Source organism: Pan troglodytes, chromosome 11, assembly GCF_028858775.2.
Source record: "Pan troglodytes isolate AG18354 chromosome 11, NHGRI_mPanTro3-v2.0_pri, whole genome shotgun sequence".
Lineage (NCBI taxonomy): Eukaryota > Metazoa > Chordata > Mammalia > Primates > Hominidae > Pan > Pan troglodytes.
In genome coordinates, this window is record NC_072409.2 from 30,402,785 (window position 1) to 30,413,588 (window position 10,804).

General features: G+C 39.8%; 1 pseudogene; it reads right to left on the bottom strand.

Annotated features, from left to right (window-relative positions):
• Positions 1-9,241: 9,241 nt before the first annotated feature.
• Positions 9,242-9,859, bottom strand: LOC107976874 (large ribosomal subunit protein eL31-like; annotated as a pseudogene).
• Between the last annotated feature and the right edge of the window lie 945 nt (positions 9,860-10,804).

Sequence of the window (10,804 nt, forward strand, 5' to 3'; positions counted from 1 at the left end):
TGACTTCAACAGAAATATTTTGTTATTACAATGTTTGCAAACATTTTTAAGGTATTGTTCAGTCAAATGATAGTCCCTATAGCTTGCAACTCAAAATATCATGGTGGTGAAATACTCATTAGTCACCTGCTATAACTTCAATGGAATGTGCTAGGACACGGAGTTTGTAAAAGCAGATATTGTCTTGTTAAGCTGTCAGGTCCCATAATGTACAGCCTCACGCAAGGACACTGTCATCAGGAAAAAGGCTTAGATTATGTGCTCCAAGTACACCGAGAAACTGGTTTCTGGAAACCCGACTTTTCAATGAACGCTTGTTAAAGCAGAGTTAATGTGTTTCCTACTGTTATAACAATGACATGTGAGTCACATATGTGGTTTCGAGATTCCTAAACTGGATCTGCGTGGCTGCTGATGTAATCAGAAATAACCTCTGGCTGTTTGAGACTAGAATATTCAGGAGGAAAACTGCCCAGCTGATGCAACTGCTGATTTTTGTTAACGCTATCACCAACATTCCCAGCATTCAAAATTCTTTAAGATATTATTATTCTTTAAGATATTATTATTCATTAATACTTTGTTTTCATTTGGAAAATTTATTTACTATCAAAGCAAAATATTTTTGGGATTCAGCCTGTAAATGTATCTTAATTCTCACTGTCTGAGGGTCCTTTGTTATTGGGGAAAAGAATGTGGGGTTAGGTGTCAGGCAGATTTGCATTTGAATTTCAGCTCTGTCACTTACCTGTGTGATTTCAGAGAGGTTACTGAACCTCTCTGAGCCTTGAGTTTCTAATTTGGAAAAACAGGAAATTATTCCTATCTCACAATGTTCTGAAAATAAAGTTAGACATAGAGCAGCATTTGGAAAAACAAGAGAGTACAACATAGACAACCAGGTATTTGGACCTAGGCTTGCCTCTAGGGAGCCTGGCTTGATGAATCCGCTGGGTTTTGAGCCCTGTGTGCCCAAGACAGAAACCTGCTCTAGTTGTGGGCCCTCCAGCTGGGCTGTCCTCCCCAAGCCCTAAACAAGGGATTCATTCAAACTCCCTAGGTCTTCATAGAAAGCAAGAGAAAAATGAGAGGAGGTTGTTGAGCCAGTTTCTTGCAAGAGCAGTCTTTCCTATGGGATGCCATCAGTCAGTTGTTAAGTTTACAAAGCAGCAGGAATATGTAACTGAGAATTTTGACTTTCAAAATTTCTATGAGCAGCCTCTTGGTATCGGAACAAGAAGATGGCAGTTGTGAAAGGAAGAAGATCATGAAAATGCTGCAATTTCAGAGGGGCAGAGATCAGGGCAGAAAAAGAAATCACAAGCTTCCTGACACCTGAGGCTGATTCATTAAGCAGGAAAGAGGAGGATGCTTACAAGGTGTTTCAACCACCAGGGACCCAAAAGGTGGGAGTGTAAATTAGTTCAACCATTGTGGAAGACAGTGTGGTGATTCCTCAAGGATCTAGAACTAGAAATACCATTTGACCCAGCAATCCCATTACTGGGTATATACCCAAAGGATCATAAATCATCCTACTATAAAGACACATACACACGTATGTTTATTGCAGCACTATTCACAATAGCAAAGACTTGGAACCAACCCAAATGCCCATCAATGATAGACTGGATAAAGAAAGTGTGGCACATATACACCATGGAATACTATGCAGCCATAAAAAATAATGAGTTCATGTCCTTTGCAGGGACATGGATGAAGCTGGAAACCATCATTCTCACTAAACTAACACAAGGACAGAAAACCAAACACTGCATATTCTCACTCATAAGTGGGAGTTGAACAATGAGAACACATGGACACAGGGAGTGGAACATCACACACTGGGGCCTGTCAGGGGGTGGGGGGCTAGGGGAGGGATAGCATTAGGAGAAATACCTAATGTAGATGACGGGTTGATGGTTACAGCAAACCACCATGACACACGCATACCTATGTAACAAAAACTGGACGTTCTGCACATGTACCCCAGAACTTAAAGTATAATAAAAAAGAAAGAAGCACAAAGGATTTGCTCTGAGGACCACACCACAGTACCTGTGTCCTTAGTCACCTTCCAGTTAGAAAGCATTTCCATATATACCATGCATTTTCAGCCTCGCCCCACACTATGAGTCAGGAATCCCATTTTGAGAGATGAAAAACTACAGGCACAGAAACCCTGGATGACCTAAAAATTCTCTGTGAAATCACGCTAGATAAATAGCCACATGTTGCTGCAGTGCGGTAAATGTCCTTTGGTTTAGACTTCTTTCTTAATTGCATCATGAAATTGAATTATATCCCGAAGACCTGGGAAAGAGCAGAAGATGTTATGCAGTTTACAAAGTCTTTCTTTTCATGTTTTTGGTGGTTCCATTCCAAAGGAAGCAAAAGGAAAATTTGAAATGCTGACTTTAATAGTGAAACTCCATGTTGTGGATTCGCTATGTTCTTAAGTTTATTTTTTAAAAGAAGAAGAAAAATCTTTAAGGAATAGTAAGCATCTTTATCTTATCAAAATCTGATATCCAAATGAGAAATTGCTTCCTCTTTCTAAAAATAATAAGCACTTACTATATTCTGGACAGTATAAACACTTTGCAATCATCCCCTCAACTCAATGGAGTGGGTATTATTACTATCCTTTTATTAGAGATGTAGAATAGGAGACTGAGAGAATTTTTAAGTGACTAGCCTAAGAACAGTCAGCTTCTATGTGGTAGACCCAGGATCTGAACACATTCTGATGCCAAAGCATGTTTCTCTTATTCCTAATTGCAACCCTACAGAAACTGTACTGGCAGAGCATACACATTTTTTCACGGAATTATGAAAAAAAAGAGCCTCATGAGGTAAGAAATACCACTTTAAATTTTCAGACAAGAAAACTGACTACATGATTTCTCTATTTCATGCAAGTAGACAGGTGAAGATTCAGAATAGCTCTAAGGCTGAAACTGGAACCCAGAACCCTTGAGTCTAGAACAACCTAAATCGGTTCCTTCTTTGTATCTGGCATTGTGAGTCCTCATGAGAAAAAAATTGGGGGTTAGTGCAAAATTTATTTCTCCATAAGCAAGCAACTGTTAAGTTGTACAGAGATTTACATACAACAACTGGGACCATCCCACTTACTGCCCAAATACTCATTCGCTCAATTGCCAACTAACGTTTATTGAGTACCAAGTATATACAAGGCATTGTCAAGTCTTGGAGTACAGAATAAGCAAAGAGTAAAAGATGTCTGTAACCTCATGGTACTTATTGGGTCCCCCAATGCCTTCTTCACCAGGCACACTTTCCCAATATTGATGGAAAAAGAAATCTATTGTTAAATCTCAGTGATTTTCTTTGAACTTTTTCCCTGAAATCCCCATTGCCTTTGGCCTAATCTGGCTACTTCCTGGGTTCTACCAAGCTTTGGCCCAATGAGGGTGACTTTGGTGACTCTTTAACAAATACCTTAGACACCCCCTCATTTACTAGCCTGGATTAACAAACAGCTTGTCCTGAGCAACTCTGGATGTAGCCAATACCATGCAGTGACTTCAGAGCACAAACATCTGCCTCAATGTTATCCTGAGGGCAGACATCTGCTCAGGGAGTTTTTCTGGACTTTTCTTGAGATGGCTTGATCTCTACTGGGAGATCACCTTCTGGGTTCTATGGATGGACTATATATTCCAATATGTCTGCTGTCTGGAAGCTGTCAAAGATAGATTCCTTGGAGTGGTGATGAAAGTGCCTTGTTTGTTTGGCTTCCCTGAATGCAGAGGACTGGAAAGAAGCAATCTTATAGGATGATTGGCCATTAGCGGTTTCCAGTTGACTTTGCCAGACCCAGAAGAGCTATGTCTGACCTAACCTCTGCTTCAAGGAGACTACACACAAATATAAATAATCAGTTTCCAAGGCTAGTGTCCACCTCGTGGTATCCTGGTCCCCTCTGCGTTGTAACGTATACCTCAGTATCTTAGTAACTGCTGAAGAGAGACGCTTGGTTGAGACGACCAGTATAGATTGCAGTCTCAGTAAAAGGCAGGGTCCATGTGTGCACATCTTTTTACAGTTAACAAGATCCTGCTATTTCTAATACTTCACTCAGTACTCATGATAATATCAAAAGGCAAATTTTGTTATTCTCAGGTCACAGATGAAGAAACTAATGTACAAAGCTAGTGGCAGAACTGGGACTAAACACTGGGTCTAACAACTACCAAATAATTCTCCATCTTCTACTTTATCATAAGATGAAATGATTGATTAATGTAATAGGAAGAACTTCCTTGAAATTTTATATACATATATACACACACACATATATATACATACATATATATACACACATATATATACACATACATACATATATATATATATATAGCATCTAGCCCTGTGCATTACATAAAGTAGTCTCTTAGTAAGGAATAGCTTTTTTTTTTTTTTTTAATGTAAGGCAGCACAGTATAGTTGTTCAGCCATGAGAAAGGAGGTTAACTTGAGATAACACCCAGTTACTCAGACCAGTTACTTAGTCTCTTCGGATATTCATTTTCTTATCTAAAAATGGGATAATGATTTAAAACTTTCTAAGGTTACCATGAGAATTGTATAGCTAGAAGACAGGAATTTGCTCCCTAACAAACACTGAGGTGCAACTTTTGTAAGATAGATAGAGTGGGAGGGAACACTCACCTCCTTTCTAGGCTGCATACAAAGACCCAGGATACTTCCATGGCACCTGAAAAACGGAAGAATATACTCTATTTTTAAATCCACAGCTATTCACTGAGATGTTTTAAATCCACAGCTATTCACTGAGATGTAAAATGAAAATGTTTCCATTCACAAACACAGAACTCTGCCATCACGCTAAGGCTTTTTTTGCAAATATCCTAAGGCTTTGCCTCTCAGTGATTAATTTCATGGCACCATGGACCACCCCATCAAAGACCCTGGCACTCCTCAGGTGCTGTGTGAGTTTCTGGCACTGGTGGGACCTGCCACAGCATGCTCCCCCACCCTAGGCTCTAGGATGATAACCTTCACTTACCTTGCAATCTCAGTAGAAGGCAGGGTTCGTGTGTGCACATGTAGGGCCAGTTCTGCCTCCTTCCCCACTTCATATGCCAGCTTCCCTCAATATCTCAATACATTCTTCAAACAAAGGCCTGAGAATGGGTGAGAATGGGAGTAGATAAGGGCATTTTTGTTAGATGTCTTCTCTTTTCAGGGCTGCAACACAAAAGCCTCTAATAATGCCCTCAGGGAAAAAGAACATATATTCCATACACATTTTTTCCAACCTTCTATCATATAGAAAACACTAATTAATATTCCAATAAGTTGTCCTGCCAAAAAGGAGGAGGAGGAGGAGAACTAATATATGTAAAGTGTCAAGTATAGTATCATATGGCATACCACAAACACTTAACTACTGTATTATTGGTTGTATAACTACTGTATTATTGTAGTTTTCTTGGTTGTATAACTACTGTATACAATTGCAGAACTACTGTATTATTGTATAACTGCTGTATTATTGTATAACTACCATATAACTACTGTATTATTGTAGTTTGTATAACTACTGTATTATTGTAGTTTTATTTTACTGAGACTGCCCTCAGTAAACTGAAGTTGTATAACTACTGTATTATTGTGTAACTACTGTATAACTTATTGTAGTTTTATTTTACTGAGACTGCCCTCAGTAAACTGAGGTTGTGTAACTACTGCATAACTACTGTATTATTGTAGTTTTATTTTACTGAGACTGCCCTGTGATGCTTTAGTACTTCCTTTCAATGCTTTGCCAAAATAGGGCAGGACCTTAAAATGAGAAACTGTGATATAAGCACTTTGTCACATGAACAATTATCAGGTTCTCTAAAATAAGTAAAAATTAGATCCTGAAGCCTCATCTAGGCCTTTCCTTGTTTACCTACTTTTTAAATGTAGTTTGGCTTGGTCAAAGAAAGGGAATTTGTCATATATTGATGTGGGGCAATATCATTTGTGCAAGTATCATAAATGTAATGGTAGCAGTTCCAAACCAGAAGTATCTTAAAAGAATAATGCACTATGACTAAGCAGGATTCATTCCAGAAATGCAAGGATGGTTCAATACTGAAAATGTTGATAACTGCATTACATCATTTCATTAAGTGATTAACAGAGCAAAAAACAGATAACAATAAATTTACTATACTGTCTGGATTCAACTAGAAATAGTAGAGAAGCAATAGAGCAATAGTTTTGACATGGTAAAGAATATCTGAAGTCAATTTCGAACAAACACCAGGTTCATTACCACTAAATTTGAGAACAAGATACAGATGTCCACTATCACCTATTATTATTTAACATTATTTAGGATGTTTAAGTCAGTAAAATAAAGTAAAAAGCAATATAACTATTCAAAAAGGGAGATTTAAAAATTAATCGTTATTTTCCGTTTCTTAACCCTGAAAAAACAAACAAACAAACAAACTAAAATCTTCCTTGAGTTTAGAATGGCTAATGGTTACAAATAAATACATACAAATCAATCAATGTATTCTCTATAAAACTGCAGTATGTAATGGAAATGTTAATAGAAAATAGAGTAAATTTATTGTATAAATCAAATGATGTAACATCTAAAAATAAATATATAAAAAATAACTTAAAATTTGTACAGACCTATATGTAAAAACTATAACTATATAACTCTTAGAAGAGAAGAAGATAGGAGTAAATTTTTATGACCTTTGGTTAAGCAAATCTTTCTTATCTGGGACAGCAAAAAAAAACCAATGTTTTGTTTCTTGAAACACTGAAAAAAACATGGATAAATTGAATTCCAGACCACAGAACTGGATAAAATGTGGTGGCAAGAGATAACCCTTCTAAATGTGAGGGCAAAGTTGGGACATTAGTAGATCCAGAATTCGAGAAGATCACTCTGGCTTCCGTGTTGGAAGTTGTATTGGAGCTGGGAGCTTTTAACAGGGGGAAAAGCTGGGAGTATGGGATTAGTTTATGGCTGATGACAGGTAGAGCCAAACAAGAACAGAGTTGGGGTTGGTCGAGCCTCATGCTTTAGAGAAATAAAGGAGAATGCACCTGTCAATAGAGCCATGGTTTGGGTAACTAGGCCATTATGGGAACATGCCAAAAACATAGAGTGGTAGATGATAGACTACAATGGAAATTTGATTAGAGTGTTCCAAACACCCTCTTTAAGTAAAAGGTTCACCCTGAAGTCCTTCTTCTCTGATCTTTGCTGAAACAATTAGACAAGATTTACATTAAAAGTTTCTTTATAAACTATTGGACAGTGTGACTCCGTAGAACAATGCCCTTTGGACATACAAGGCCAAGCTCTGACACTCACAAATATCATGGGTGTGTGCGAGTTACTTAACAAACCTGAGCGTTAGTTTCCATTTCACTAAAACAGAAATAGTAATCTTTCCCATGTAGGACTACAGTGTACATGGGAAGGGCCTGGCTCAGACCATGCAGCCAATAAATGCAGATTCTCCTCTCTTTCTCTCTTCAGTGATGCATCCCAGCCTTCAACCCACTAATGGTTCTCCCTGTGGGTTTCTACATGTGCTCTCTACAGTTGAAATTTGCTGCTTTGTTATTTTTCTTAGGGAATATATAAAGAAACCATCGTGGCCTTTTCCCAATCTATTGTTTTATAACTCCATAACCTTCATCTGTGCCTCTTCTCTGATATTTCATCTTATTTAATTATATATTTAGCAAACCTAATCCTGCTTCCCAATGATACTTGCATGAGCTCAGAGGCATTGCTAAAATAAGACCCCCTGCTACCAGCAGTGCCAGTCAGTAGGTGACACTACTGACTACTTTCCTCTCCTCTCGAAGTGGCTTCAATGATGGATGACATGCTCAGTGCTCAAGACTCAGCTCCACTTTCAGAGTCTGCCTGTCCATCACTGTCTGTCCCCCGAGGATGAGCAGCAGATGACCAAGGGTGGCTTCCTACCTGATGCCAGCTAGTGTTGTGAATGGACCTCTTAGTTTGAGAAGGAACCAGGTTGGGCACAGAATGATTTTTGGCAGACAACAAGGAGGATGAGTCAAGGCAGAAAGCAGAACTGAGCCATGGTGAACTTTAGTCACCAGAATGGCATTTGCCATTCAACAAACATTTATCAAGCTGTGCTGTGGACTGCTAATTTCTCACACGTCATCTCACCAACTCCTCAGTTACCCCATGAACAGGCATTAGCCCCTTGTTTTACAGATGAGGAAGCAGACACAGACATGTTAGGTAACCTTCTGTTAGGCCTCAGCTCCTAATTGCTAAATTATCCTTCAGATAAGGAGTTGTTTCTTCCAAGTCCCAGATACTCTGCACCAACATGAAATGTGTTTGCCCTGGAAGTGTGTTCATGAATCCTGTCTACGATTACCTGAGAAGGTCTCAGGTTGAAGAGGATAAGACTTCAAATCCTAGAGTTATACTTTTCTTAGGACAATGTGCCCACCTTCCCCCACCCTAAAACACACATTCCCCAGCTCTACATGTTTATTCCTAAATTCTGCAGTGATTTACTGAACACCTCCCATGTGCCTGGCATCATGCTTAGTTCCACTAATACAGAGAAGACCAAAGACTGGGACAGGGTCTTTGCCAACACAATAGCTTCGAGTCAAGCAGAGAATATATCTAAGCTGTGTCTGTACAAAAAGTGAGACTGCAGCTGTCAGCTCCTACTTTCCCCAGGCCAAATCTCCAGCAACCCACAAGGCCTTCAGCTTTCAAGTCCAGCCCTACCCTGCCTTACCTGAATCAATGCAGCAGTGTGGTACATAATTTAGAAGCATAGTCCAATAGTGTCTCCTCTCTGAGAGCAGTCATGTGCTGGTCACTGCTACTGTGTCTGTTGTCTGGTGAGTCAGCTCTCTGCCCCTGGGCTGCTACAGAACACCTCCATCTAGGACAAGATGTACTCATTGATACCCCAGCCTCCCCCTCACTCCTGACACAAGTCTCATTTCCTGCTTTGACAAGTGCCTGGTCTGACACCTTAGGTTTCTTGGCTGGGGTCTTGAGGACCTATCTCTTTCAAATTGCCTTCTTCCAGAGGGCCCATTCTCAGCCCTATGCCCTTCTGTTAATAAATGAAGCTGTTTTCTAAACCCGACAAGACCAGAATCAACCATGCAGACTGAAGGAATGAAGACATGTGGCCCATGGCTCTCCTCTTCAGAGCAGCTTCCTGTAGGTCTTTTTTGTGTGTGTGTGGCAATTTTATAACTTTGATATATTTGACAATCAGTGGTTAGTTCTCATCCACGTTGACTGTCTGTAGATTCTCGAGAGCGGTAGCAGGTACATAGGCAACCAAAGTATACAACTTACTTAATGAGGATCTTCATCCTCATTACGTTTTCTGGACAACTGCACATAGATACTGTATGGGACATTCTTTATTCCTTTGGCCCAGACAGGTCTGTTGAACCTAGTATCAATGCACACATCTGGAGTTCCCATCTCCTTCATGGCAAATTTCCAGATCTCTTTGAATGCCCAAGGGGGATGTTTCTTGAAGCCCACTTCATGGATGTGCTTGTGAATGATGTTGGTGTATTCTCTGGTCACTGCTTCATTGATGGCAGAATGGCCCTTTTTCTTCTCACCACCCTTCTTTGCGGGAGCCACTCTGCCAGGCCCAAGTTGGAAAGTGAGATCTTTGTAAATATTTAATGTAATATTGTGTACTTCTATAGGGCAGATTCTCAAGCCAGGGCACATACTTGGTTGATGCTCATTACTCTATGTCTAGGTACTAGCTAGAGAGCGAACATTGCTCCAACCAGTTGTCACTAGGAAGACCGTGGGGAGATCACTCTACTGCTCTGTGGACCAGTTTCACCCTGAATGAAAGAGGAGAAAATTGGGGCTGAAAGGCAGTAATAACTGAAAAATGGCATTAGATACTCTAAAGATTGTACACAGGCAATGCTTGAGTCTATATACAGTTTTTGGTTTTCTGTAAAGGAACAGAGTAATCCAGGAACTCCTCAGGAAAGCATTAACTGGAGGAACTTTTGGGAGCCACAGCCATACATTGTGTAATCTGCATAATTCTTACGCAATCACTCTGGGAGGTGGTCCCTATTATGGCTCCATTTAGAGCTGAGAAAACTGAGACTCAGAAAATTTGAGTGAAGTTAGGAAGGTAAGATCAATTTGAGCTTTTTGGAATTTCCAGGTGACTCACTGCATGGAATACACACTGCCCCATGGTTTGAATCTGCCACTATTGATACTAAATATGAACTGCATGCTTTGTCTATGCCAAGCTTCATTCAGAAACTACAACATGGTTCCTTCCATAAAGATACATGAGGTTACTTTGCAAGGTTCTCCTCGGCCCTGCTACCCGAAGAGCAGCACCTACAGCAGCCAATACAGGTTATGTGAGCACACATGCTAACTCTTCAAGGTCCATCTTATAAACCCATGGGAATAATGCTCTGTATCTGTCTGGAACCTCATAGTTATACATCTTGCATCTGTACCACACTAACTCTGCAAGTTCATTAAGGGCAGGTATCACTACCCTCATTCATTGAGTCACTGATTTATGTATACATCGATTGTGGCATTAATTCAACAAATATTTACTGAGTACTTACCTGTGCCAGGCTCTGTGCTAATTCATAGAGGAAAATGATGTAAATAAGGCTTATCTGACTCTCAAGCAGCACAGTCTTGGGGTGGGTACAGTTTCCCAAATAGACAATAACTCTGAGGGTTTAAGTGCTTTAACTG